This window comes from Vicugna pacos, chromosome 18 (assembly GCF_048564905.1).
Source record: "Vicugna pacos chromosome 18, VicPac4, whole genome shotgun sequence".
NCBI lineage: Eukaryota > Metazoa > Chordata > Mammalia > Artiodactyla > Camelidae > Vicugna > Vicugna pacos.
In genome coordinates, this window is record NC_133004.1 from 40,326,441 (window position 1) to 40,353,011 (window position 26,571).

The window sequence follows — 26,571 nt, forward strand, 5'->3', positions numbered from 1 at the left end:
AAAAAGGTAATTATATTTCTTTCTGATCTAGCTTTCGCCTACCCGGTCAGGTTGGGGTGTTGTGAAATACGTGATGATGGGTAAGCGGGGAATCGTCGGGGGTTCAATAACGCGGGGGAGCTTGACATCTGTGGCCAAGTGGTCCTCTCTTTTTTTCTGATCTGAAAGTAGGGTCTGACTTGGGGCCCAGGGAATTGCAGGAAGGGACCCCCCCAAGGACTTCAGTTTCACACAAAGAGGGCCCCCCAAAACCAGAAAACCTGGCCAGATGACCCAGTGTCCAGCTGGACAGTGGGGTGCAGCCTCTGGAGGAATTCAGAATAGCCCCTGATCTCTTAAGACCCCCCAGAACTGTTGCTCCCAGGAGCAGACGCATTGTCTCCCTGCCCCTGGGGGAATTCTGGGCTGGAGACGCTTGTCATGTCTTCCAAGCCAGATGGAATCTCCGGGAGTTTAGATCTGGATGGAGTTTGGTTGGAGCTGGGAGCGATGGTTGGGGGAGATTGGGTTTTATCTGCACCCCCATCGCCCATTCTCAGTAATAAGTGAAGCTGCAGAAAGCCCTTGGCCTGAGATATAATAGTGGAATGTAATTACAGTAATGATACTTTGTAGTTCCATAGCACCTTTCATCTGTGGATCTCCAAGTCCTTTATAAACATTAATTAATTCTCATAACTCTGCGATGAGGTAGGTAAGTATCATCATCCCCATTTTTCGGATGAGAAAGCCAAGACACAAAAAGGTAAGTGATTAGCTCAAGGTCACCCGGAGAGCCCACGGGTTCAGCAGGACACGGTGGAGCCCATTCCCCCGTGCTGGGTCCCCCAGCGTGGAGTCAGGGTCACGAGGCCTGCTTGGGCCCCCCTCTTCAGGCCCTCCAGGGATTTGCGTGCACTGCTTCCCTTCAGACTCCAGGAGGATCACTCCCTTGTGTGCCCACACCCTGGCCTCATGGGCCAGGGAGGGCTCTGAAGCCGTTTGGATCCACAGGGGCACTTAGCGGCTTGATCCCCAGCACAGATGCTCTGAAATGAGCTTCCCCTTACATCGGGTGAGTGGAACCCTGCCCGACGTCTCCTTTGCTGCCCGTTCTGGGATGCTCCCTTATTGCCACCAACCGAGGCGAGGCAGTACATTGAACCAAGCCCACATTTCTTTTTTGAACACCTACTGGGTGCCAAGATCTGAGTCAACCCTCTGGGAGGGCCTGTGTAACAGAAAGATATCTGGGTTAAAAAATTTTAAAAAAATCATGTCTGATCCGGGCTCTGTTCCTTGATAGCTGTGTAACCTTGAGCGAGTCACTTCCCCTCTCTGGGGCCTGATTTTTCTCACCTGTGGATGATGGGAGAGGTAAATCATTCATTATCCTCCCAGGGTGATGGTTCATAATTCCTCCCTTCCCCCTTAGATGGCAGAACCCCTAATGGGGGCTCCCTTGCTCCCCTACCTCCCCCTATAGTCCATCCCATTCATTTTTTGTATCAAGGACCATCATGTCACTTTGCTAACAAATCTTCAGTCACTTCCCTTGGCCTGAAAGGAGTCCAAACACCCAAACCTGTTGTTCAAGGCTTTGCATGATCTATCCCAACTTCCCTGTTCATGAACCCTTGGCTTGGCCAGACCTTCTTTTCCTCAAAATAGGCGGTGGTCATTCCTGACTTCATGATTTTTTCCGAAGTAATCTCTCTGCCTATTTTTTATGTACTTTGAGGCCACCTACCTGCCCACCACTGAACTGGAAGCTAGATTGAAATCCATCATTCTCCAAAGCTCAGCTCATAACTTTCCTGCACTTGGAGATGGCTGCCCAGAGAGCAGATGTGAACTTAGGTTACATTACTAGAGGCCTAGCATCTATAAAAAGGGAGGTGATAGTCCTGTTCTCTGAAATATGTGTGTTTTGAAAAAGAGCAGGGTGATGTGGGAGCTCTGTCATGTGTGGAACAGTTAAGGGACCCATGATCATTTCACTGGGAGAAAAGCCAGTGAGGCAGGAGACTCTCTCTCTTTTGATGAAAGATTGTTCTACGAGGCCACAAAGCTTCCAGGAAGGAGGGTTTCAGGTCAATATAAGGAAGAACATTCTTTACCACTAAGCTGTCAGGACACGAGCTGTCACTGCTTACTCACCAAGGCTGAAGACAGACTTGTTGTGGAGGTATGTTGGGACCTAGTCTTTGCAGCATCAGGACCCAGGGAGAGAGTCTGCTCAGGATGGTGGCTTGGACCCCGCTTGGGTTAACTGGTGACTCAGCCAGCCCCCTTCTGCCCCTGATGATTGGGATCATCTACAGAACCAGGAGAGTACCATCCAGGGTGGTGTGACCTCATAGCCTCCTGCCTCTGGCTTCCCTGTGTCCCACAAGCTCCTGGTGGGTGTTCTAAAGGAAAGGACTCAAGAGGGTTGCCTGACCTGTCCGACAACATTCCAGGAGAGCAGACTCCATGAGCAGAGCCCTGTCTGGGTTCTCAGGCCTCACCCAGACCCCAGAGCTGGCGTAGATGGGAACTCAGAATCAAGGGACTCAGGTTTGAGTCTCTGCTCTGCTCCTTTACTAGCTGTGTGACCTCAGAGAAGTTACTCAACTATTCTGAGCCTTGATTCTGAGTGTAATTGTGTCTGCCTTCCCTAGGGGTTGTGAGGACTAAATAGGCAATGAGACAGAATTATAGGCTGTCTGCCACTTCACCTGGGAGGCGAGAGAGAACATTCAGATGAGGAATTAGATTGACCTAGGGATCAGGGCCACATTGGAGAAAGGAATGATCAGCCAACCAAGGTCAAGATGAAGATGAGGTTCCTATCTCTTTGGGAATAGTGAAGTGTGAGGGGCTGGATCTGCATCCATGGAGGGGATAGAGGGTGGAAATAGGGGTGTGTTCACCCAAATCCAGACACAGTGGTGAGGGAATTCTTCCCTGCCCTCAGACCCTGACAGTGTGGGTTTAATTCATTCATTCATTTGACAAATATTTAATGGGCATTTCTTTAAAGTCAAGTACTGTTGGGCCCTGGGGAGTACAGCAATTAACAAAACAAAGTCCCTGCCATTCTGGCTTTTCTATTCAGGTCCAGGAAGACAGAAAGTAAACAAAATAAAACAATTAATATAGAATATAATATCAGGAGATGTTCAGGGCTGTGAACAGCAACAAAGTGGGGTGAGGTGGGCTGTTTGACAAAGGGGGTTCAAGGAGGGCCTTTCTGAAGAGCTGATTTGTGAGCAGAGCCCTGCATGTCTTGAGAAAATAAGTCCTGGGGATATTGAGAGGGAAAGTCTCCCAGTGAGAACAGCAGGTGCAAAGGCCCTGAGACAGGTCTTTGGGGCAAATGCTGCCACACCAATTCTACTTATGAAATCCTCCCTGTGAGCAAGGCTCTGGCTACCCCCAGGATGGGGTACACATGCAGACTGAAGCCCTGAAAAGGGAAATCTTGGGTACAGGGCTGGCTCAGCCACTGCCTTGCTGTGTGACCAAGACAGTTCCCTTTCCTTCTCTGGACTTTGTTTCTCTCTCTGCACAATGAAGTGTAGGCCTGAGCTCCAAGGGTGGGATCTAACATGGGTGATCTTGAAATCTGGAGACCAGCCAATGAGCCTGTGGTGTAAGAATCAGAAGTGGAGTGGAGGGCGGGAGGCAGCCCTTGCTGAGCCTGGAAATTTGCTGTTGTCAGCGGCCAATGCAGAGGAATGCCCCGTGTCCCCCTAGGCTCCAGTCCCCTTCCTCTCCCTGGCTTCAGCCACTGCAGGAATGAGGCTTGAAGCAGGGACTCATGGCTGAGGTCAAGCTCCATGGGGACCCCCTATAAGTTCAGGTGACAGGCACAACCATCTGTGCAGTTCCCCAGGTCAGGCCTGATACCGGAAAGGCTCCTTGGTCTGTCTGGGTGTTGCAGGGAGCTGCCCTGGTTTTCCTGGAAATTCAGCCAGCTGGGAGCAAGGTGCTCCAGCAAGCAGCGACTTGCTCCGGGGAGGCCCTCCAAGCCAGGGCTGGCCCCAGCCTCCTAGGGCCCACTTGCAGCTGCCAACGAAGCCCACCCAGCCCAGCCTCTCTGCTTTTGCAGCAAAGCCCCAGGCCACCCACCTGGGGCTCCTTGAGGATGTCCATACTCTCTGAGCTGAAGCTTCTTCATCTATAAAACTAAGATAAGGCTCATTGTGGGGTTAAGCTACACTCTAAGAAGACCACGCATGTGAAAAGGCCTGGGTGAATTTGACTGTCCAAGGACCAGATTGGTTAGCACTGGGAAAATGACAAGGACCCAAATCAGTGCCCTTGGACGCCTCCCTCTGCCTTGTCCCTTTGACCAGAATGCCCTCCAAGGGCCGTGTGGACCCGCCACCCTGTCCAGCCCTCTTGCTTTTCTTGGGGCCTTACGTTTTCACAGGCGTGTGCTTTTCACTTTAAGGAGCTATCCCAGGCCCCTTAAACCAGCGCTTCTCAAACTTTGACATGTGTAGGGGTCCCCTGGGAATTTCATTAATGATGGCAAGGAAGGCTTTAGTCAGGAAGGGGAGTGGTTACCGTGCTAGGTAACGGGACCACTGCAGTGGGGTCCTGCAGGAGGAGAGAGCGACTGGGCTCAACTCTGAATACAGCAAGGAGAAGTGGGCATTTGTAGCCTAGGAGCAGGGTGGGGGTTGGTAGATAGAAAGTTACTAAGAGGAAACATCAGGGGTTGGGGAGCTCTGGCTCAACCAACCTCACAGGATTCTTGCAGAAGGCAGGCCAGGGTGATAAGACATCACCTGGGGGATGGTGGAAGGGGATGAGGAATTTGGCCAAATATCGAGGGTGATCAGATACAGAGGGTGTGGGATTCTGGTTAAACTGACTTAGCAGGATTCTTGCTAAAATTGAACCACACAGAAATGCACATGGAAGTCCAAAATCAGGGCCGAGTTGAGAAAGTTCAGGGGAGCTTGAGTAGAGTTTGATCAAGGAAACAATCTTCATCACCAGGTGATCATGATGCTACAGGTCCAAGATGGCTCTTTTAGTGGAAGACCACAAACACCTGCAGCTCAATACGTTAGAATCGTTCAGTATCTTCCCTTCCACACCTCCTCCTGCCCTTACTGTACATCCCCCACTGCACTGATAAGCACCGCCATTTTCTTCCTCTCAAGGATTTCCAAAACAAACAACTTTATTGAGATACAATTTATATGCAATAAAATAAACCCATGTTAAGTGCATTTTTCCCATTGTATAGACTCTCATAACCATCACCCCTATCGAGTTCCAGAAGTTTCCCCAGAGTTCTAGAACTTTCCATGACCCCAAGAAGTTCCCTTTTGCTGTTGCTCTCCCCCACCTCCACCCAACCTTTTTAAGGACATTGCCCTGAGATTTCTCTCCTGTCTGGTCCACCTCATCTCCCTTGCTTCTAAGTCTTTCCCTCTGCTGGGCAAACATGCTCTGCCCTCGCCTCCCCCTCCTGCCTTGATCCCATGCACCTTCCAGTCAGAACAAGTAGGGCTGATGTTGCCTGTTGACCAGTGGTACCTTTGAAGGCAGGGACCGAGGTTTCTCATCATCTCTCTCACTGTCAGGAAGCACTTGTTGAAGGGATGGATGTTGTTTCTCGACACTCCAACTGTTGTGTTGATTATGCATTGCTCAGTGAAGAGATGATTGTCTATTTCAAGTGTGAACCTCCACTTGTTTCCATAGATACCTGATCATAATGACTAATTAAACTCAAAACGCTTTCTATTTTATTATCTCATTAATATTAAAAAAAGTCCAATCTTTTATTCGATTATTCACATTTTTCTTTTTGGAAACATTAGTGAGTTCTTTACGACTTTAAGAAAGATTGCATAAATACAAATCAGGTTTCTCCTTTATAACATGGTCTTTACTATTTATTCTCAAAGATGATCCTGGGTAAAAATCTGCGATCACCATTTCTAAACTATTACTTATTCATTCATTAAACTGGCCCTGTGGGGCATTGCGGAAGAGTAAATAGGACAGTCTAGTTGAGGAGGGAAATTAGTCAGTGGACTCAGGGCTCAGGGTGATATATGTTGGTGTGGAGGAGAGCCCAGGCGGTGAAGGGAAGACAGAAGAGGGAGTAGATGTCCCAGAGCAGTCACAGAGGCTCCATGGCTGGACATTGTGTTTTGTTTTGAAGGATGAATAGGAGTTCACAAAGTGAGAGGAGTAGAAGGGCAGCAGGTGGAAGGAGCAGGGTGAGCAAAGACACAATCACAGCAGCACGTGTATGTTAGATGCTTACTTTGTGCCAGGCATGCTTCTGCGGGCTTTATCCATGTTAACTCCTTTAACCTCCACACAACCCCCTGATATAGCAATCTTCATCATTCCCATTTTACAGATGGGGCAATTGAGGCAGAGTGAATTTCAGCAATTTGCTCAAGTTCATATGCCCGGAGACTTCTAACTGACAGTGCCAAAATCTGGACCCAAGCAGTCTGGCTCCAGAGCTGAGTTCCCAGCCACTGACCTACAGTACATGGCTGATGCTGACCTTGCCACGTTGAGGGGGTGGTAGGGAGGGAGCAGAGGTGTAAATGGGATTATTCAGAGACAAGGAAGTTCTTCCAGAATTTTGAAAGTTCTCGAATGCTGGGTTAATGGGGTTAGCCATCTCCCTGTAGACAATGGGGAGTCATTTAAGGATTTAGATGGGGGAGAAATGAAATCAATTTGCATTATCCAGGCAGCAGCATGGAGTACAGATTGGAGAAGCAGAGGCTAGAGGCGGAGGGGCCGGCCCTATAGAAGAGGATGAGGTCGGATCCAAGGCAGTGTTGAGGGGGTTGGAGAGGAGGGGCAGGCTGGTAGCACAGTAAATGGATAAACAGGTGGGTGAGATTGTCCAAGTGCCCAGCCGCCAGCTGAATCCAGACACTGGCTTTGGTTCCCCACTCCCTGTGTTGACTTGGGCTGGCCTGATGGATGACACTCCCTGCTGAGACCACTGGGCAGTCACAGCTCACAACTTGGCAGGCTTCTCTATTCCAGCCCAGCCTCCAGCCCTTGGCTGGCATCACTGACCCTTAACAGCAGTCCAGGGGGTGTGGCTTCCCAGGGAATCCCACCTCTCTTTAAATTTTTTTTGGTGGGGTAATTAAGGTTATTTATTTATTAAAGATTGGCAGTAAGGATGTGTTTGTTCTTTTATTTATTTATTTATTTATTGGGGAGGCAGTAATTAGATTGATTTATTTATCTAAAGGAGATCCTGGAGATTGAACCCAGGACCTTGTGCACGCTAAGCACATGCTCTACCACTGAGCTGTACCCTCCCCATCCCCACCCCTCTTTTTAAGCCAGAATGCACTGTGCCGTGGTTCTCATGCTTTGGTCTGTAAAACCTGTCATCAGGCAGTTCTTCAAAGTGCAGACACCTGGGTTCCTGGCCCAGCGCTCCGGCTGCAGTGTCTGAGCTGGAGCCATGCCTTGTGTTTGTAACCTGCACCCCAAAACCCAGGTCGCACGAGGCTGGGAGTCGGGGGAGTCCTCTTCGGATGTGAAGGCTGGTGTTAGCTAATGCCAACGTCCTCTTCGTGCCTGTCCCTCCCAGAAGCTGGGCAGAAGATCCTGAGGAAGCCCTCCCCTACCCCTGCCCTGTTTTCATTTGGTAAAGGTTTGAGAACCAAAATCAGGTTGAGTAGGGGAACTGGGAACTTGTCTTGAAACTGACTTCACATGCTCCTTTTACTTAGGTTGTGTTTTTTGGGGTGTTGGTGGAGATTCTGAGTGGCCACAAGTCACCCCTCTTCCCTGCCGCCGCAGTCACTTCTTCTGTGAACCTTGGCTTGTTCTTTCTTCCTCACATCAGCCAGGAAGCAATGACCCCCTTGCCTCCTGCAGTTACCGCATTGTATTATTGTGATACAGTAAGAAAGATATATTTGGTTTCTGTCTCCAGTACCTGGTGCAGGGCTTCTAAGAAACTCCTGGAATTTCCTGAGTGGTAGGGGAAATAGGACCATCTTTTGTTATACATAGTAAGCCCCTTTCTACCACTCCTGAGTTTATGCTAATAAGGTGACTCGGTGGGCCCCCCTCCACCACTTCCCCATGGAGGCTGGTTGCCAGAGGAACCAGTTATTTGATTACAGGGTTGGAACTTTCAGCCTCAACCCCTGATCCGAGAGGGGAGAGGGGCTGGAGACTGAGTTCATCACCAGTGGCCAATGATTTAATCAATCGTGCCTATGTGATAGAACCGCCTTAAAAACCCCTAAACAGAGAGGGGTTCAGAGAGCTTCCAGGTTGGTGAACATACCCAGGTGTGTGTGATGGCACGCCTGGAGAGGGCATAGAAGTTCTGTGCCACCCCCAACCCCATTCCTCACCTTACGCAGCTCTTCATCTGGCTGCTCATATACCCCCTTCCTAATATCCTTTATAATAAACTGGTTACAGTAAGCACAGTGTTTCCCCAAGTTCTGTGAACAATCTAACAAGTTATCAAAACTGAGGAAGGGGTCATGGGAACCCCTGACTTTGTAGCAAAGTTGGACAGAAGTGTGGATACCCTGGGCACCCGATACTTGCAATTGACACCTGAAGGTGGGGGGCAGCCTTGTGGGACGAGCCCTTGATCTGTGGGGTCTGCCCTAACCCCAGGGAGTTAGCATCAGAAGTGAATAGTAGGACACCCAGTTGGTGTCCCAAAAGCTGGGGGATTGGTTAGTGTAGGGGAAAAAATCCTACACATTTGGTGTCGGAAGGGTTAGAGGTAAAAACAGTTTAGAATTGTCAACATCTGTTTTGTCCTCTGAGTTTGGAGCTTCCCAGGACATGGATGGATGGTTTCAGCTGTTTGCCCAGGGCCCAGCTGTGCACGGGTGCAAGGGAATAGATGGCGCATTCCAGAAGCTGCTGCTCCAACTTCCCAAAGAGAGAGAGAAGAAACCTGCTATAACTGTCAGAAAGGGGACAGAAAAGAGTCAAAAAGACACAGAAATAGCTACGTACATGGGAAACACAATTCATTCTGCTCTTCATGCTGGAGCCGTATGAAAAAAGAGCCGTCTTCTCATCGAGATAGAAGATGAAAGCTAACATCGCCGCAGGCCCGGTCACAGAACCCATCAGTGACGTCCTCCCCTTGATGGATACTCTGCCCGATCACCAGAGTGAACCCCGCATTCACATCTACAAGTGCATCGCTTTGTGTTGCGAGCAAGACAAATGTCTTACTCTCCTTCAGTTATTGGATCTATTGCTCATGGTCAGCTATGGTTTCTCTCTTGGTAAGTGTGATTACTGGGAAAAGATGTGAAAATCAGTCTGTGTTCATATTTCTAAGGGTTCAGCTCAGCCAATCTAAAAATCATGCGTATAATTGAAACGTGGTGCAGTCAGTACAGCAAGGACAGGGCTCTCTGACCCTGCGGGTGTTGACCCCATGCTAAGGAATACCAATCATATATTATTTGTTTCTTTTTCTTTAAAGGTGGAGTCCAAATGGCGAGATCCAGGGGTTTAATATTTCCTCATCACCAACCATTAATTTGTATAGAAATGACACCAATATAGATGTACAAGCTAATATAGTTTCAAGCCAGGAGACCACACATGGTTTGAAATTTGTAACGGATAAGCTAAAATTTATTTGTAACTTATGAGGAGTTTAAGGCCAACCTGGAAACTTCGAGGACTCCTGGTGTTCAGGTTCAGGGGGTAAGGGACGGGCTGATAAGACATGCTTCCTATATTACTCGTGCCAATGTTTTGCCAACAAAATACATCGACAGAGGAGGATCATTGGCAGAGCACAAGGAGCTTCTGTTTGGGGTATGGGGGGATATCTCTGCAAAAATTCTGAAAACACAGGAGATGTAAAATACACCTGAAATCATTGCAATTGGGAGGGAGAGGATATTGATTTCCTGGTGAAACTGTCACTAACAAATTATTATCTGTTCGCTCATAACAGCTTGAGGAAACTAGAACATACCTGAAATTCAGAGACAAACATATTTTATTCTTTGGAAAACAGTGTTTATTGTGAAGAAGTCATGACAAGTACATTTCATCTGTGAATGCAGACAGCTCGGAGGGCGTTGCTGGCAGAGATAAGGCGAGGTAGTCTCACTTATAAATCAGCCACTGCCTAGAGAAGTTAGCAAATTCAACATGAAATCACCAGAAAAAGCAAACCTGCCACGTTACAAGGCACGGCAGATGAAATCGTTATTTCCTGATTCAATAAGATGTGCAACAAGGTCACTGGCTGGGCAGTGAAAGAACCGCTGTGGTTCATGTAAGAAAAATCTCCATCACTTTCTCAGTCATAGAGATGCATGGATTTTGCTGGTATTGAGAAGATCAACTTGGAAATGGTCATAAAGAGTGATCTGCAGCAAAGTGGGGTTCATAACACGGGTGGTCAAATCCACAATGGAAGGCTTGACAATTGTGGGGAAAGTTTGGCGGCACTGCATGGTGTGAGAAGGAAAAATCAAAGCTCTAGGGGCATGTTGTCATGCCCATTGGTTAGATGGTGCAACACTGAGGACTTTGCAAAAACTTAGATGAGCTTTCACTGTGTTCAACCCTTTGTCCGACGCTATCCATTCATCTGGGAAAAGACTGGCCGGGCCGTGACCCAAAACACCCATAACAGGAGGGACCCAGCAACATGAAGGACTCAGGTAGTTTGCTGGGTCGTACATCGCCAGGCTTTATCTGCTGTGATTGGAGTGGCTCCCAGAGATTATTGAAACTTTGAAAGCAGTATTAAATGAGTATCAGACACACAGGTGGCCCATGGGTCGAGAATTCCTATACACGTGCTAAATGTTACAGGAGGGTTTTTCATTTTTTTCCTGATGAGCTTCAAAGCGAAACCATAGACGTGTTTTCATTGCCTTCAAAAGTAAGAGCAATCTTTTTTTTTACTGTGTATCATCTCAGAGAAATGATGACTATTTCAAAATCATTTGGTGGAGAGCAAAGGAAACTTGCCAAAAGCTAATCTCAGGGGTTCAAAGGAAAAACAAAACAAAAGAAAAAAATCCCTTCCCTTCAGAGAAGAAAAATTCTGGCGTGGGGCAGGGTATGTGTTTTGGGGGTGGTGGTGGGGAAGATCTTGGAAATTCAGATAGTGAATTTTTCTCTGCTTTGTCAGAACAGCATCCAACAACAGTCAACCCATAAAAGTTTGGTTACTGTATTACTAAATTTAAATGCACACTTTTCAGCAAATGATTACAGCAAAACAAATTATATTTTTATATAACTGCTTAAGGGCAGTGAACCGGTACGTGAAGCAATGGCCAGACATATGGGATACATTTGCAAACCCAAAGTAAAAAGTCCCTCGAACTTGAGTCTCACCAGAGCTCAGTCTCTGCCGTGATGGCTTGTCCCCACTGGGGTCAGCACCATCACCCACTAAGTGCCCACATATTGGCCAACACTGGGGGCATCTGGGCAGGTGCTGGCACCAAAGCTCAGGAAACAAAGGAGCTTGGTGAGCCCTCAGAGAGGCAAGCGGGCTTTACGAGTTCTGTCTCACCCCTGAGAGGCTGGCCCTGGGATGGGCCCAATTTCTGTATTTTGCCCTTGAAAACTTAACTCACAATTCCCCAAAATGTGCCCCAGTTTCAGTTGGAGGAGTTGTGGTTGTGAGAATGACATAATAGAAATCATCATATTATTTTGTGAAAATACTCACAGGTTCTTAAAAATATACACACAAGCCTTTTGAAAAATAGTTAACCAGAGACCTCTGGTCAACCTCTCGCTCATGTCCACTACTGGAGAGGGATTTATTACTGTGCGCCAGTAAATGGTCATCCTTTGCCTGTCAAACACTTGGATCAAATTCTACTGAATGAACAAATGAATGAATGAATGAATGGGTGACAGCGTGAGTTTCTAGGGTGGCTGAAGGCAGGCAGGCAGGAAGTTCTTGGAGCTGGAGGCAAAGAGCCCAGGAAGAGTGTCAGGACGGCAGGGCAGCACTGGTCTAGCCGCCTTCCCACAGACTCTATATTTTGGATCTGACTCCTTCGAGAATGCTGCATGGGGCTCCAGGCGGTGGCTGCCGCTGGGTGGGACAGAGCAGGCTTAGCAGGAGGAGTCACCAGCTCAGGGATAGCCACCCACTTTCCCACTTGCAATGCCTTGACATGTAGCTCTTGTCACCCCACGCTGCCACCATCTGCAGCTGTGTCCTCCACCAGAAGCCACGTGTTGGACCAGTGGGTGCCCTGAAAAGAGCACCCTTTGATGAGGGATGAGGGGAGGCTGAATGCCCCCTCTGTCCTGCTGTAGCCCTGCTCCAGGACCTCTGGGAGCCTCAGCCCCACCATGCGGCATGGGAGCTGCCCAGGCCTCTGCTGGGTGGTGCTAATTCACACCTGTCCTTCCAGCTCCCCAGGGTGGGGCCAACGGCCGGCTCCTCGAGACCCCCTGACCTCTCTGAGGGAGATTATATTAGACAGATTTCTCCAGAGAAACAGAACCAATAGCATACATGGAGAGAATATAAGGGATTTATTATTTAAAAAAAACTGGCTTGGGGGGAGAGTATAGCTCAGTGGTAGAGTACATGGCTTAGCATGCACGAGGTCATAGGTTCAATCCCCAGTACCTCTGTTAAATAAAAAAATGAAATAATAATTAAAAAATAAATAAACCTAAATACCTCCCCCATCAACAACAAAAAAACCCAAAACCCAACCCAAAACAAAAACAAAAGAAACTGGCTCACATGATTGTGGAGGCTGAGAAACCCACACAATCTCCCAACAAAGCTGGTGCTGTGGTTTCCACCTGAGTCCAAAGCCTGGGAACCAGGGGAGCCAGTGTGTAAGTCCCAGCCTGACAGCACGAGAGGACCGCCGTCCCAGCTCATGCAGTCAGGGAGGGGCCAGGTCTTCCTCTGCCTTTTAGACCTACCCAGGCCCCTGATGGCTTGGGCGACACCCTCCTGCATTGGGAGGGCAGTCTGCTTTCCTCAAGCCACTGATTCAAATGCTAATCTCATCCAGAAAGACCCTCACAGACACACCCAGAAATAATGTTTAGCCAAATATCTGGGCACCTCATATCGTGGTCAAATTTATGCATAAAATGAACCATCATGGACATAGATGGTGGGTCCTGAGCAATGGAGCTGCAGGCCAGCAGGCTCTGTCCTGGAGCCCCGCTGGCTGGTTTCAGGGCCAACATCTGCTGTCTCCCGGGGTCTCAGAGAGAGAAGCTAGGGTGGCGGAGAACCTCCCCTGAAGACCAGACACGGAGACTGAGTTCTGACTCTGCACTTTGTCAGCTGGGTGGCGATCCTGGACTTCTCTGAGCCTCAGTTTCTCCAACTCTAAAATGAGGATAAAAATTACACTCTCCTGGAGGGTGATAGTGAGTCTTGAGTGAGATAATGGACAGAAAAACACTTTGTGAACTAAAAAATGTAGCACAAATGTGAGATGTGACTGTCAAAATTCCCAGCTTGGTTCTGAACTTGTAGCACGCGTCTGTCCCTTCCTAGGGCTTCGGCTTTTCCATCCTGCACAGGGTGGCCAGGTAAAATACAGACCAAATCAATTTTTTGGCATAAATATGTCCCAAATATTGCACAGGACATACTTACACTGAAAAATGTGTTTCTATGAAATTCAAATTCAATCGTGTGTCTTGTATTTTTACTTGTTAAATCTGACAACTTTATCCTTGTAGGAAATCAAGGTGAGTGCAGGCCTAATCACGGGTAATCTGCAGCACACTCTCAGGGCACTAGGAGAGAAGAGGTTTTTTTTTTTTTTTTTTTTTTTTAATATATCTCATTATCCCTGCCTCAGCTGGGGAGAAAGCTCAGGGCTCAGGGACTAACCAGATCACCCAGAGAGTAAGGCAGAAGGACTGGGCTTCACCCCAGCCAGTCCCAGCTCCTGCCGACCAGCCTTCTCCGCGGAGGGTGGGGCACGGGCTGCTTTTCTCAGCGGTAAGGGCAGCCTCTGTCTTCTAGATAACTATTAAAAACAAAACTTCCTGACATGCGTGTTGAAGTGTTCAGGGGAAAGTGTACTATTGTCTGCAATTTACTTCAAAACACATAAGAAGAAAAAAGAAGGTGGACTTATGGGTGGATGGAGGGAGGAACAGATGGATGGATATAGGGTAAAGTATTATTTTAAAAAATCAGTGCAAGGGGACCGGTATAGCTCAGCGGTAGAGTGTGTGCTTAGTATGCACGAGGTCCTGGGTTCAATCCCCAGCCCTCCATTAAAAAAATAAAAATAAAAATAAATGTATATACACACACACACCTAATTAAGCCACCCACACACAACCCCCCCCCAAATTTTAAAAACTTCTAAAACAAAAAAATCAGTGCAGAACCTAGGCAGAGGTTGGTGTACTTCGCTGTGACATAATTTCAACTTTACTGTATGTTTGAAATTTTTCATAATAAAATGTTGGAAATAATTTAATGAAAACCAATTTAAAACACCACTCATTGTCAAAAAACTGGCAAATACAGAAAGGTAAACCCCCAAATCTCCAATCTTACAACTCAGCAGTATTTTGTTGCGTTTCCTGCCTGCCTTTTTCTAGGCATTTGTCAGCATAGTGGATCCCAAAATTAGGATAGTGCTGTGGGTGTTTTTCTTTCATTCCTGCTTCTGTTACATACCAACGAGGGTCACCAACGTGCAAGACATGCAGGCACCATGGTGGGCCCTTTGCAAAGATTACCTTATCTAATCATTACATCTTCCCGACAGTATTGCCCCCATGTCTGTGAACCGAGCGAGCGTCGTCTGTAATAGCTACATGAGAGATATTCCATCATATGGAATTGTTTAGCTGTTATTGGAAGTTTAGTTTGTTTCCCATTTTTCACCATTGTAAGTACAGGCAGGCCTTGGAGACAGTGCCGGTTCGGTTCCAGACCACCTCAATAAAGCAAAAATGGCCATCAAGCAAGTAGCACAAATTTTTTGGTTTCCAGTACATATAAAAGTTATGTTCACACTAGACTGTGGTCTATTAAGTGTGCCCTAGCATTATGTTTTTTTTTAAATGGACATACATTAATTAAAAAAATACTTGATTGCTAAAAGATGCTAACCATCATCTGAGCCTTCAGGAAGTTGCAAACTTTTTGCTGGTGGAAGGGTTTGCAGTACGCCAAGACTTACCAACATGTGACACACAGACACGTGTGAGCAAGTGTTGTTGGAAAAATGGTGCTCATAGACTTGCTTGACATGGGGTTGCCTAAAACTTCAATTTGTAAAAAAACGCAGTATCTGTGAAGCACTATAAAGTGGAAGTGCAATAAAACGAGGTCTGCCTATAACGCTCTGGAGCACCCTGGGGCAGAAGACGTGCTACTCATTCCTGTACCCCTTCCCGCAGGACGGCTTCCTCGCCTGAGCATTTATCTGGCTCCAGGTCCGATTAAAGAATCACCACCCCCTCCTCTTGCAGACATTTCACTGTCCTCCTTGGGCTCCCTCTTGGGGCCCCTTGGGGGGCTGGAGGCAGCGCCCACTAAGACACAGCCCCTCTCCCCCATGCCGGGCCCTGAAGCCCAGGGAGGGGCAGGGCCACGCCCAGGAGGCCCACAGCTGGTTAGTACCAGACTGTGGCTTCAGCGCCTCTCCGTCCCTGGAGAGAGGGGCTTGTTGGGGAGCATGGGGGTCAGATGTCAGGAGGCCCGTGGGGGTGCAGGGCCTAGAGGACATCTCTGGAGTTGGGGGGTGGCATCTAGAAAGAATGTGGCCATCAGCGAAGAGCAGTAGGGTGGGAAAGATCTTTTAATTTTATCTTTGTAGTCAAATGTGTCATTTACATCCCACGTCTGTCCGCTAGTATCTGCTCCTCGGTCCTTAGAAGATACTTTGGTCTTGTTTCTCTATCTCTATGTTAAACCTGGAGTTCAAAATCAGACCGCCGCCTCGGTGCTGGCCGCTAATGGAGAGAGGAGGATGGAGAACTTGATGACCCCAATAATCCTTCTGCTCTGCTTTTTCAGGGAGGTGGTGAGGCTCGGGGGACAGAGGCACCTGGCCTGGAACCCCAGATCTGCCAGGTGACCTTGGGCACACGGGTGTTGTCCCCGTTCCCCAGCCTCAGTTTCCCTATCTGTAAAGCAGAGGCAATGCTTTCTGTTTCCATGGGTGGTGAGATAGAGCACACGCAGGTGTGCATCACCAGGGCCAGGCGCACAGTAGGCCCCTGCCTTGTGAGTGGGATAGCTTCCTCCCCACCTCAACCTTTTCCCGCCTCCTTAGGGAGGTCCACTGACTTGCAGACTTGGCTCGGCTCCATCTCGCCCAGCTCTCTTCCCTGTAGCCTGAGTGGAATGTTTTCTCTTCCCTCCTCCTCCTCCTCCCTTTCCTGTGCACTGTCTGTGGGACTCCTCCAGTGTCCCAGGCTCCCCCGGGGCGGCCCGAGCCCTCTCCCCGCCCGGCTCCTGCCCTATAGCCCACCAGGCTGTTTCCAATTTGGACACGATGCATCTTGCCCCTTCAGATCGTAGCCGCCTCTTTGATGGAACTAATGATGATCTAGGGCTCCGGGGCCCTGGACCTCCCCAAACTGAGATAAATCCTGCCTCTTCGCAGACAAGGGGACTCCATCCCTGTGTCTGATCCCCCTCCTCCAGGCCGAAGGGGAGGCGTCTCTGGGAGACGCTGTGAAGGTCTGACCCAGGGAGACAGGAAGAGAAGGATTTTTTCCAAGGCTCCGAAGAGGGTCCTAGCATCCAGTGGGGGTGTGGAGAGGGGAGTTGGTAGGCTTGCCAGCTAGGCACCCCTTATCCCAGTAAGACTCAGGGGCACAAGCTGGAGCAGGAAGGAAATCACTTAGGCTGGCACTCGGTTGTCCCAAGCAGCCCCCAACAGCTTCTTCGCACTGTTGGGGATACAAGGAGGAATAAGACACTACTTCTTGTTCCCAGGGACTCACGCTGAGGGAGAGGGATGGACAAACAGACTGTGTGCTGGGGTGGCAGTGGTGGAAGTGGGAGCTGTGGGAGCATGGCAGAAGGAACCTGACCTAACCTGGGGAGCCCGGAAGGCTTCCTGGAGGAGGCAGTCCTGATCCTGGACCTTATACAAGTGCCCTACTGGGCAGATGCTGTGCCTCGTGCATAAAGAATTAAAAATAGAAAAGGATAGTAAGCCCTAAATCACAAAACTTAAACATATGCGAAAAATGAAAGAGCCCTTTCTTGATTTTCTGATTTGAAAATTTGGATGAGCTTGTCAACGAAACTTTCTGGTTCTGCTGGTGCCCTTTGCAAACACTTGGATGTTGCCTGGCACTGGCTGAGTGGAGACTGGGCAGTAAAGGGGAATGAGTACATGAGGAGGGTGGGCATTCCACAGAAGGGTCTGAGAAAATTCGACACTGTGGGTGTTAGGGTTGGCAGTGGCTCCAAGTAGCTAGAGTTCCAGGTGCCTGGTGGTGGATGTGTGTCTGGGCAGGAGGTGTCACTCGGGGGATAATCTGCTTTTATACCTCTGTGGCTTTCCCTGAACCCAGAGTGACTCTGGGGCAGGGAATGTATCATCTCTACCGCATAGACCAGGCCGAGGCCAGAGCTGGGGCAGGTCCAGGGGATAGATGGAAGGGGGGGCCCATGGAGCCACACTAAGAGGTTGGTTTTATCCAGTTAAAGATGAGGAACCACTATCAGTTAGCAAGTTGGAGCCATCCAGGAAATCCTCTCTGGGCACTGGGGCTGCTGCCATGCCTCCCATACTGCTCCCCAGCAGTCCCTGGATTCACTGGGATTGACTGGTATCCCTTGAGCACATTTTGTCTCTGAGCCGGGCCATTGGGTTGCGGGGAGCGGTGGGCCCCATGCTTTGGGGGGTTGGGGGGCTTGTGTAAGAGCCAGTAGTGAGGGGAGTGGAGGGGGTAGAAAGATCTGCTTTTGCCCAAGGACACTCCTTTCTGGAGAGGCAGCCCCTCAGCTGGCACCCCTTTCTTCCCAGCACCCCCAACCCTGCCTCTCTGCCTTCCTAACCTTTCACCTCCTTCTCTGTCACCTGCTGTTGCCAGCAGCCCAAATTCTACCTCAAATGTATTAATTCAAAAATTAACATTAATTCAGGATTAAAGAAATATCTTTGACTTTCTGAGGGTGTCGCAAAGCTGGGTGTGAATTTATTAACTCTGCCAAGGGCTCTGCCCAAACCACTGTGGTTGAGCATCAAAAACACACGTGATCCTCGGGCATGGTGGTGGTGGGGAGCAGGTACTCAGCCGCGCCCTCCATAGCCAGCTCCTCCCTTTGGGGGGCTAACGCAAAGCAGGGGCTTCTCTTGGGGGCATCTCAGTCATCTGCTTGGGGGGCTCAGAGAGCCTGGGCCCGAACTCTACCTACCCCCAATTTTCTGAGCCCTGTAGCTCCTCAGAAGAGGCTCTGGCGAGGCCTTCCTCCAGGCTGGTAGTGACCCTTTGCAGGGGCCAGAGGGAGGGATGAAGATGATGGAGGTGGGGGAGAGCTCTGTCAGTTGTCCTTGCCATGGGCCAAGCCCTTCCTATCCAGTGCTGCCACTTTGAGCTGCTTCTGTCTGGAATCCCACCCTAGAAGCCCTTCTCATCTTCCCAAATAAGGAGTGTGTGGCCCCAGTCTCTGCTAGATGGGAAACCCTGAGGGCAAAAGCTGTTCTTGCTCATTTTTTGAGGCCAGTGCTTTGCTCAGGGACTGTGAATACAGTGGGTGTCTAATAAATGCAGTATGGAACTCTGGATCCAGCACACCCTCTCCAGTCATCCATCAGACAGCTGTGGCCCTTGGAGAGTGGGCTTTGGGGGAGGTGGTCTTAGGTGGGGGCTCACCCAGAGGCCTTATGGGGGGTAGCTGGCAGTCGTCCTGCCCGGTGAGCTGGGCCAGGCACGGACCTCCACCTTGGCTTTGCAGAAGGCGCCCGCAAAGGGCGGAGGTTTCTCACTCAGGGCGGTAGCCCTGCATCCGGAGGAGGTGGCGGAGGCTGCAGTCTGTGCCCATCACCTGAGCTGCACCGGGCTGGGAGGATAACAATTATTGGGAGAGGTTTAAAAAAAAAATCATTATCAAATAACTATAGCTTGAAAAAGTTGGCGGGCTGGAGGGAAAACGTGGCCTGGATTGCGCGGTGGCCGCCTCCGCTCCTGGCGCGCCGCGCCGCGCCGCGGTAGCCAAAAATGGAAGGAAGCACATCTGTAACGCATTTATGTGATGTTCACCTTTGAGACCGCGCGGTTGCAAGGAGGCGGTGAGTTCACGCGAAAGGAAAAACTCTTTAAGAGGGCTTCCCTTAGGGGACCTGCCGGCGCGGGCGGAGCAGGACGCGTGCGGGGTGGGGATGGGGGTGGGGGTAGGGGGTGGGGGTAGAGCTGAGACCACCTCTCTGAGCCTCAGTTTCCCATCTATGCAATGAAATGGCCGCATTTTAAGTGCCCTTCCAGTGGGAACATCCTAAGAGTCCCATCTGGTCACTTGTGATTCTGTAAGTGTCCCTGGAAAGGAGAGGGACTTGCCCCTGGGTGGGGACTGGGCGGGGCCCTCCTCTTGTCCTGCGGGTTGACAGGCTCCTGTCATTGCATTCCCAGCCCTCTCTCAACATTCCAGAGCCCATGACGTCTTCTAAGTGAGCATTTGTCTCCTGAGCGAGACCAAACCCACCTTCCAGAGCAGTCACCGCTTTGCCCATGCAGAGGAGTGCGAGGTGGGGGAGGTGACCCTGCCCCTTCAACCTTCTCTTTTCTAGTCATTCTCACCTCTTGGGTCTTTATTCACACACCCCCTCCCTCGGCCCCCTTGACATCCCCTGTCTCCCCCAAATTCCCTTTGCCCTGATCCCCATCACCTGTCCACCTCCCTCCTGGGGATTTCCTTCCTAGAGTGGTCAGCATGGGGTCCAGCCCTCCCCCCGCCCCCTCATCACTTTGAAGGTGGCCCAAACTTCCCCAGCCTCACATCCCAGGGCCCAGTCCTGCCTCCCAAGCAAAAGTGGACTTCAGGCTGCCTCAGGCTTCCCAAAGGGCCTCTGAGCTTTTCAAAGTTAGAGGGGAGGCTGGAGAGATGCAGGAGTGAAGTGCAGGGACTCTTCCCCCTGGACCCCACTGTGCCTGGGAGGGCACACACACACACACACACTATCCTCACTTGCCCAAGAGAGGCACAGCTGCGACAATCCCAAGGCCCAGGACTTCTATCTACAATATTCTGTTCTTCCTCGCCTTTGCCCACCAGGAGACAGAAAACACTGGAAAGCTATTGTCAGGTGGAACCAGAAGTACACAGTCCCTTTGCACAGCCTGTGTTCACGTGCTCATTTAAAAATAGTGAAGATGGGGTGGAGGCAGGGTATAACTCAGTGGCAGAGCGTGTGCTTAGCATGTGTGAGGTGCTGGGTTCAATACCCAGTCCCTCCATTAAAAAATAAATAAATCTAATTTAAAAAATAAATAAACCTAATTTTAAAAATAAATAAATAAACCTAATTCCCCCCAATCACCCCAAAAAATGGTGAAGATGGAAATGAAAATTTTGTTATGTGTATTTTCCAACAAAAGAAAATTGGGGAGATAAAAAGGTAGAGAAAGAATTTGAACTCAGGCCGTTTGGCCCGAGTCTGTGCTCTAATCTCTGCTCTGGACTACACACCTGAAGATGCTCAATTAATATCTGTTGAAGGGGCGAATGGGAAAATGGATGAGTGACCTCAGAGACTTTCACACAAGTCAGTTTTCCTTGTACTCCTGGCACCTCGGTGTCCCCATTTTACACACGGCTCTGGCACACGCGGTCCCTGGTTTGTGAATACTGGTCTCGGCACTTTCAGCTGTCTGTCTCCTTCCCTTGGCTTTTTCTCTCCTCCCTCAGGCACCTTCCGGGGCAGCGCTGCACTGCCTGGCTGGGGTCAGGGTAGGGGGTGCAGCCAGGCAGCAGAGGCACCAAGGACTGCCACCTGGGGCTCTCGTCCAGCTCTGCCCTCCTCAACTGTCGCTTTTCCACTCACCTTCTACGTGGTCATGATCCTGGGTAGCAGCATCCGAGCGATTCCATGACCCTCTCCAACACTGACTTCTATTTTGGATCCCGGAGTTCAGCCTAGTGGGTTACTGAGGCTGTCGGGATTCCAGCTGGGTCGTTCCCCTGAGTTTTGGTTGCATCTGAACTAAAGTTAGGGGTGCCAAGGTCTGGCCCCATGAGCCCCACTTGGCTGTGGGAATCTGTTTCCAGGTAACAGGTGAGAGAATCTCTTTTGCCATCCCTGGTCAGAGTTTGGCCAACCCAGCCCTAGGCCTTGCCTTTATCTCTGCTTACTGTGGGAGAATTTCTCCCGATTGAATCCAGCTTAGCTCTCCCTCTCTGCTCATTTATCACATCTGTTCCACATCTGTTCCTTTTCTTTTGATTTTTGGGTTTTTTTGATTTTGATTTTTTGTTTGTTTTTTGAGGGGGAGGTAATTAGATTTATTTATTTATTATTTTAATGGAGGTGCTGGGGATTGTACCCAGGACCTTGTGCATGCTAAGCATGTGCTCTACCACTGAGCTACACTTTCCTCCTGCCGATTGCACCTGTTCCTTACCTGGCCCAGACACTGTACAGGTTCGGAGGATTGGTCTGATCTGGGTCGGTGTTGAACACGGACCTTGGACAGGCCCAGAGGGATATTCAGGGGGCCTGAGAGCTGACTTGGCTACAGGTGATCAGGAGTCCAGACCCTAGCCCTCCTAGGGTGAGAGGCAGAGTAACATTTGGTCAGGAGGTAGGTGCACCTCAGGTGGGTGGGCATCTGGGGACAGGAGCAGGTGGCAGGAGGTTGCGGGCAGCCTGGCAGCACCGAGTGATGCTGAGGACAGGCTCTGGGGTCTGGGAGGAATGCGGATGGCCAGGTGTGGTCTTGGCCCCAGACTGCCATGGGTTCTGGGCAGATTGACAAGGACAAGGGTTCTGGGCAGATTGACAAGGACAAGGTGGGGCCCAGATGATGTGGGGCCCAGGGCTGGAGGCTGGGCTATACCCTGGGGGCCCCAGGAGGGTGGAGGACAGTTATTAGAACTGGGCCACAGGTTCAGATGGAGCTCACACCACCGGGCATCCGGAGGTCTTTGCCTGAGGAGTGCTAGGAAGCAGAAAGAGGAGGAAGAGCCGGTTTCTACAGCAGATTCTTTCACTTTGCATTAGTCACAAATAATGCGGAACTCCTAATTCGCGGACCAAAGTGAGCCCCTGGGCCCAGCAGACCTGGCTGCCTCTCGGTTATCCATTTGGTGGATTATTTTGTTTGCAGCTCCCTGCTCCTGCCTGCAATTGGAGGAACTCAGGGCAAACCAACTCACTTCCACTCACCTAAGTCAGCCCTGTGTGGAAGATGGAGCCTGACACAGTGGGGCAGCGGGACGGCGCTTTGGTCCTTGACCGTGTGGACCCTGTGGTGATGCAGATGACTGAGGGCTTTGCTTGGCTGCACGTTACTTTTCCCAAGAGGTTGGTTCTGACATTAACTGTCACCGAATGGTAAACAGCCAGCACAAAACCCCCTAAGAAGTTTAAGATAAGAGACTCCACTGTGGGGAAGGAAGAAAAAAACCTAACAGGAAGCCAAGTGGGTAAACCGTTGGTGGCATTGATGTGAGGGCTGCGTCTCTCTGTCCCAGGCCAGAGACACTGTGCCTTTGGCGCGTCGATGCGGAGTCACAGACAGGAAGTCTCTGTGCACCTGCAGGGGGTGGGGCTGGGAAGCGGAGTCCCCAGGTCATGAGATTTCCTCCCATGATCCTCTGGTTCCTGCCCAGGTCCCTCCACATGGTCACTCCCAAGTCAGGAGGCAAAATGACAAGAAGCAGAGACCTTGAGGCTAGACAGGCACCCCCGTGAGGTTGCTGAGTTTCCTTGGGAAGTCACTGACCTTCCCGAGTCCCCTGACCCTTCCGAATGTACCCCCAAGCCACGCCCACATCATGGGGGTGTTTCGAGGACTCACCGCGACGGTGCACGTCAAGAGGCTAGACTGGGCTTGCCGAGCCGTGAGCGCCCAGGCTCAGTGAGGCCTGGGGCCTGGAGACAGGCTCGGGGCTGCGTTTTGCAGACCTGGAATCTGGTGAGAAAAAAATTTCTCAACCATTCAGAGCTGGGGCAAATCTCTCTCTCGAGGCCCTCAGCCTGGACACCATCATCTCAGAGAGAGAGAGAGACCTTAAACATAGCTCGAGAAATATGAATCAAGCACTTTTAGTGCAATGCCCTAAACATTGATTCAGCACCTAGTGTCTGCAAGGTGAAAGGCTGGAAAGACGCCAGGGCTGCCCGGGATGTGTCCTCAGCTGCTCACCATCTGGTGTGGGGACCGGAAATGGGTCTCTCATACAGGCTGTGATGGGGGGCCTTGCATTCAGGTGGAAAAGTCAAAGAAAAGAGGGGAAAGGAATCTAGGCCATGTGAGGTGGCTGGGAGGAGAGGGCGTTCTAGGCACAGGGAGGGCTGTCCACGGGGCTCAGAGAAGCAGGGGAGGAGGGAGAGAGGACGAGAGTCCTCAGGGCCAGGACTCGGTCACCGAGTTCCCTACCTTACTGCAAGCTGCCCACCCCCGGGGGCGGAGTAAGTGCAGTGCGGCCAGTGGCTCACTCTGCCCAGCTCGGCTGGACAGCTGTGCAAACACACTGAGGAAAGGGCCTTGAGGCCACGCCTCCATGCCCCTCCCCTCTCCCCCTCCTCCCTAGAGGATGCCCCACGCTGCCTGCATCCCCCTTCCTCGCACCAGTGCCTCTTCTCTCCCTGAAACTGCGGGAATGTGCACGTTAGATGCAAGTCTTCAGTGGCCCCAGAGTTCTCCTAGACCTGTGAAGAGGAGGAGCGGGATGCAGGAGGAGGGACAGGGCATCCAGGTGTCCCTAGGTGGAGAGTCTCACTTCCCAGATCCTCTGAAGAGCTCCAAGGACTGCAGGCCCCTCCTCAGGCTCTCGCAACGACACCCACTGGCCCATCTGTCCCCCCGTCTGTCCCTTCGGTCATGCATTCACCCTCTTGTCTACTGGCACTCACCCCGAAGCACCAGATTCATGCAGCTTGCCGCCCCACCACCTCCTCCTGGCTGTCTTCCTGGGCGTGCCCAGCTCCCCATGTCCCAAACTCACCTCTCTAGAAATATCACCCCCCTCCACTGAGTGGCGCAGGCCAGAAACTTGGGAATCTGACACCTCTCTGTCCTCCCCTTCCTCCCCCAACTTGACATCACACTGTATAGGTTTCAGCTCCGAGATAAAGCCCTGTCTGCTGCTCCCCATCTACACGGCCACCACCCCGGCCTCAGCTGCCATCACCCGTTGCCTGGACACCCGTGGCGGCCACGGCACCAGCCCCACCTTCCGTTGACTCTTCACACAGCAGCTGGAATAATTAAAACGCGTCAATCGGATCACGTTTCTCCTGGCTGAGAACGTTCTAGTGACTTTCAGTTCGACATCAGATGAAATCTGAGCTCCAAGCGCGAGGCCTTCTGTGACAGATCTGTTTGTGTTGTTGCGTCTCCGGCCCCATCAGACTCTAAGCTCCATGAGGACAGGGACGGGGCTGTGTTTACTCTAATGACTGAATGCTCACACGATAACCCTGTAAGGTAGGTAGTGTTACCTCGAAGTGTGTCGCTAGAAGCCTATTTTTATACAGGGTTGAACCTAGTGTCTCGTGCAGTCCTTTCTGATGGTAATTCTGTCGGTGTGTCTGTTTTCCAGTGCAAGCTTCTAGAAGGTAGCGGTGACGTCTGATGACTTTCTCTGGGCTCTGTTCTGGGAGAGGAGAACGGGGGCTGCGGAGAGAGAACTGGACAGGAAGTCATCAAGCCTGAGTTCTAGAGAGGCCCAGGGCACAGCTGTGTGGAGCCTGGCACACCTGCTTCTGTTCCTGACTAGCCAGGTGGTTTTAGGTCATTTAGCCTCCAGGTCCCTGTCCTTAAAATGGGAATAGTAATAATAATACTCACCTTACTGTGTTATTGTTGGATAATTCTAACAGTACGTATTCTTGAGGATTTAAGAGGTCAACAAATACAAATCCTTTCTCTCCTAAATCCAGAACGCAACTGACAGAGAGACTTGCAGAAATTGGACCCTCCCCGCGGGTGGCTGGTGGGAATGGAGCATGCCCAGAAGGGAGTCGGCGGCATAGGATCACTTCCTTCTCCCAAAGGTACCAATCAGGTGAGTCCATTCTCCTCCCTGGGGAGACGGAAGTGGGATGGGGAGCAGGCAGTGACGTGGGGACTCCCGACCCTCCATGGAAACTACAGGGCGGGGCAACCAGTGCTCCCCCAGTGTATGGAGAGTGTCCAGCACCTGATTAATAGTAGCTGTTATTCTCCTGTTTCTAGCTTTGCATGCACTGACCTCCCGCCTGGGTGGATGAAATTATGCCTGAAACCCCTTCCAACTGCAACAAGCGTGGCTCTAAGATGGGGATGTGAGTGAGGCCTCCTCCCTCCCTCCCCCTGCACGCGTTTGTGCTGAGATATGTGCTAGAAAATGCCATTTCGATCTCGGTGAAATGTCTCAAAACATATTTGAAACCCCCTTTCCCTTCTCTCACTTCTGTTGCAGCAGGAGTTACGCCCCAGGTGAGGTTCCCTTGGGTGCCAGGAAGCCGAGGCCTGGCTGCGGTGGGGGCAGGGTTGGAGGCAGCCCCAGGCTCCACTTAGCTGTGTCCTAATGGAAGAGAGCTCTCGAGGCCTCAGTTTCTCAGAAAATGGGGGCCCCAATGTTTACCCTTTCTTCTTGTCCTCTGCTCTGATCTGAATGTTTATGTCCCCTCCCCTGAATTCATCTGTTGGCACTTGGAGATGGGGCCTTTGGAAGGTGAATTAGGTCGTGAGGGTGGATCCCTCAGGAATGGGATTAGTGCCCTCATAAAAGAGGCCCCAGAGAGCTCCCTTGCTCCCTCCCCGTATGAGGATGGGAAAGAGGGCTGTCTATGAACCAGGAAGCAGGTCCTCACCGGACTCTGCCAGCACTTTGCTTTTAGACTTCCCAGCCTCCAGAGCTGTGAAGAATATGTTTCTGCTTTTCATAAGCCACTCTGTCTATGGTATTTTTGTGATGCAGCCCGAATGGACTGAGACACCCTCCTTTCCAGAGCTGCCAGGAGGAGCAAACTGAATCATATCCACGGTAGTAGACATGGGTGCTTCTGTCTGCCCTGGCTTCCACCAGACCCAATTCTCTGGCCATTGTGACTGGCCCGCGGGGTGGTCACATGATACTGTCTCGGCTTATCACAGCCCTTCTCTGGGGCTTTAAGACCCGGAACAGAGAGAGCAAAACCCTTTTTGTATCCTGGTCAGGGAGCTTCTGGAAGTGAGACTGAAGCGGTCAGTGGCCAAGTCCCCTGCCCTGTGGAGAGAGGGGTCTGCAGTGGGAGCAATGGAGGCTGGTCCATCGACAGACGCAGAGACAAGCGGCAGAGCTGCGGCAGGCGGCCCCCCTCCAGTGGGCCTGAAGGTCAGCACCTCCCCCGCCTGACCTGCACTTGGGTCTCTGGAGTCAAGATTCCCCATTTTTGCTTACGCTTATTCCATTTGGGTTTCTGTCACTTGGGGCCACAGAGTCCTAACTGC

At 50.7% G+C, this 26,571-nt stretch overlaps 2 long non-coding RNA genes across 6 annotated transcripts in view; both read left to right on the top strand.

Moving 5' to 3' along the window:
- The first annotated feature begins 757 nt into the window (after positions 1–757).
- LOC140687142 (uncharacterized) lies at positions 758–13,763 on the top strand. The gene is made up of 3 exons (XR_012061285.1): positions 758–1,054; positions 8,779–9,251; positions 9,455–13,763. It is a non-coding gene; the product is annotated as an uncharacterized lncRNA (long non-coding RNA).
- Positions 13,764–18,975: 5,212 nt separating this feature from the next.
- Positions 18,976–26,571, top strand: part of LOC116284202 (uncharacterized) — a 47,263-nt gene continuing 39,667 nt past the window's right edge. For 3 of the 5 annotated variants that reach the window (XR_012061280.1, XR_012061282.1, XR_012061284.1), the window contains exons 1-5: positions 18,976–19,226; positions 24,211–24,582; positions 24,698–24,878; positions 25,038–25,162; positions 26,299–26,455. This is a non-coding gene — a long non-coding RNA (uncharacterized lncRNA). Of the gene's footprint in view, positions 19,227–22,257; positions 22,455–24,210; positions 24,583–24,697; positions 24,879–25,037; positions 25,163–26,298; positions 26,456–26,571 lie in introns of all 5 variants that reach the window. The other 2 variants (XR_012061281.1, XR_012061283.1) reach the window with 2 other exon arrangements.